Raw genomic sequence first — 3,456 nt, forward strand, 5'->3', positions numbered from 1 at the left:
TGGAGTCTCTTCTGGATGCTCCACCATGCCAGTCCTTGATGCTGACCCCAGTGCCCACCTCAGTTTGCACCACCACCGTGGTTCAGAAAAGATTTGAAGTTAAATACACACCTCACTGTAGCTTCATCGACTGCATTGGAATGGCATCTCCCAGACTGCGGGCCTGCTGGGGAATCCCACACTCTCCTGGTGGCACTCACATGTAGGCCACTGACAGCTGAACCAGGCCTAAACCCTAAAATTATCTCCTGGGAAGCCTTATAGATGCTGTCACAGAACTATATGCGAAACATTTATTATTTCATCCAATTTTTAAACCACCCTCCCCCGTAGGACAGGGTCATTACACAGAGGCAGGCAATAACAAACCACCTCTGAATGTTGGTAGGAAATACAAGTATGGACTGGTGGAAGCCATCCATGAGAAGCAGGCAGCTTTCCGAATGGTTTAATATTATGTTGCTTAATCCACAAAGAACATAAGAGAAGCCAGGTTGGATCAGGCCAATGACCTACCCAGTCTAACACTCTCTGTCACACAGAAGCCAAAACCCAGGTGCCATTAGGAGCTCCACCAGCGAGGCCAGAACTCCAAAAGCCCTCCCACTGTTGCCCCCCCAAGCACCAAGAATACAGAGCATCACTGCCCCAGGTAAACACTCATGTGGGAAAATCTCATACTTCCTTAATAGCAGGGTATGGTTTAAATCGTGCGTGGTGGAATTCATTCATTGAAATATCAATAATGGATTAGGCTTTCTAATTTGAGCCTTAATGGTCATCGGAGGGCCAGAATTGGCCTAGCAAGTGTATTAACTATCCAGTTTTCTTATCTAGAGGGAATCAATTGTCAGTCCCATTTTAATTTATTTTTTTGAATACACGATGTGGTATCTGACCTGTAATTTTATTTATTTAGAAATATGTAGCCTCTCCAGAAATGTGCTTGAAGTGGCTAACAAGTAAAACAATAACATAAATGAAACAGGATATTTAAAACAAGCCAGGACATAACAAAACAACATAAAACAAACAATGAGCAGCCTATAATGACATCCAGACCTCAGGCTAGAAGCAGAGCAAGAGAATAGCATAAAAAATTGGAAGCTTTAGGATTATCATTTCTGGATTGGGAAATACCTGCAGATTTGTGTGGTGGAGTCTGAGAAGGGCGGGGTTTGGGGAGGGGAGGGACCTCAGCAGGGTGTAATGCCATAGAATCCACCCTCCAAAGCAGCCACTTTCTTCAGGGGAACTGATCTTGGTCATCGCGAGATCAATTGTAATAGCAGGAGATCTCCAGGTGCCACCTGGAGGTTGACAACTTCAGGTTCCCAGCCTGAGTAAAAAGAAATGGAGGAGACTATTTACAAGCCATTAATGTCTCAGGGTATGGTCAGGGGTGCATGATCCTATATGCTTATGGAAGGTAAGCAGGTCTGGTACTGGTGAGTACCTGGATGGACAATCTAGGAATGTCATGTAAGCCAGTTGGAGATGCATCAGAAGAAAGCCAGAATATAAACAGGGCTGCTGAGAAAGTGGAGTGAAGGACTAAGTCGGTGAAACTCCAGATGGTCACCATGGAGATCCATGAAGCTGAGAAAGTAACGTGATTTGCTTTTCGATGATGCTTGAACTGGGTCTAGGTGCTATGAATCAATGTCTGTGGGACATGGTGACAGCTCTGGATATAAATGTAATTAAATAATTAAGTTCCTTCCAAAATATTAATATGGAGACATCAGGAAAGACATATGGTTCCTCTGGCTTCAACATCAAGGGTACGTATGGAGCCAAAATCTGGGGGAGCAGTTGACACTGGAGAGCTAGAAGTTATGAAAATCAAATTCCAAAGGACTTGGCTGGGCCTGCCTTCAAATTCTGTGGTCCCCCTCATGAGCGTAGAGTTGGGCATAAATCCACTGACTTCCAAGATACGCTTTATGGCACTTAATTGTTAGATCAAAAATGCATCTCATGGGCCATTAAGAGTTTTCTGAAATTATGTCTATTAAAATGAATTACGAAACCCGGTGCTGGCAGACACTTTTGGCATAATAACAGAACTTGATTATTGTTCATCAGCTTGGTTTCTCAGAAATGTACTTGAATTTGACAAGTGTTCCCTTATGTCAAAGCACATCTGAATACCAGATTCAGTTATGTTGATCTCCAGAGTGATCTAGTCCAATATAGTCATTATAACGTATCATCCTGTTTGTGTCATCAAAAACAATCTTGCCTATTAAAACTTACCCAAATCAACTGGAGGTGTTGGAAATCTGGGAATCGTGTGCTAATCACTGGCAGTAAAAACCATGGTCTCTACATGGAGACGGAGGCGGAGCCAGAAGGCACAGGAACTTAGAAGCGCAGGCGCGGCGGAGCCTGAAGGACATAGCCGGGGCCGGGCTGATGCGAACCATGAGCCAGATGGGCCCGCCTGAAACAACAGCCGACTCCGAAGGCCACCGGAAGAGGAAGAGCCGAGCCGAAGCCGGGCCGAGCCGAAGCCCCCCCAAAAAGCCGAAGAACAGCGAGTCCCACCATTGGGTGCCGGTAGGGCAGTCCCTACCCCTGACGATGTGGCCATAGATAGGGATAAATGAAACTGTGTAAGCCGCTCAGAGACCCCTAGGGGTACGAGCGGGATACAAGTCGGAAGCATAAATAAATAAATAAATAAAATGGTACGCAGGTATGATTTATGAAATAGGTTTTGCATCTGTAGCACAGATGTAGTCAAATATTTTCCCCATGGCCCCATGACTGGGAAAAAAGTTTTTAGATCATGTTATGCTGGACATATTCATACTACATATTCCAATCTGTTTAGTAACACATGAACACATGAAGCTGCCGTATACTGAATCCGACCATTGGTCCATGTAGGACAGTATTGCCTACTCAGACTGGCAGCAGCTCTCCAAGGTCTCAGGCAGAGGTCTCTCATATCATCTGTTCTGCCTGGCAGCTGCTCTCGATGGTCTCAAAACAGGTCTTTCCCATGACCTACTGCCTGGCCCTCTTAATTGGAGATGCTTTCTGCATGCCACGCAGCAACTCTACCACTGAGCCAGAGTGCCTCCCCTCAACAGTTTCCTCTCTTCAGCCAACTCTAGGAAATATAGTTCAGGGAGAAGGACTAGAGGGATCTCTCCCTTATAATAAAAGCGTTTTGGGTGCCAAAATTCTAAAATGCGCCCCGTTAGTGTATGGCCGGAAGAGTTGCCACTCAGAAGACGCTTGCTGCGATGACTGGCTCCCTCAGCGAACCTGGCCTGCCATTGGCTGGGTGGCTCGGAGGGGAGGGAGCCAGTCATCACAGCGTCTTCGGAGAGGAACCTCTCCCGGCCATTCTGTAACAGGTAAGACCGGCGAACGGAGCCGTTAGGCTCCGTCTGCCGGTTCCACCACGACCCCCCCGCCCCCACTCCAGGCGGACGGACCCCC

The sequence above is a fragment of the Gekko japonicus genome, unplaced genomic scaffold (genome assembly GCF_001447785.1).
Source record: "Gekko japonicus isolate JY-2015 unplaced genomic scaffold, Gekko_japonicus_V1.1 scaffold67, whole genome shotgun sequence".
NCBI lineage: Eukaryota > Metazoa > Chordata > Lepidosauria > Squamata > Gekkonidae > Gekko > Gekko japonicus.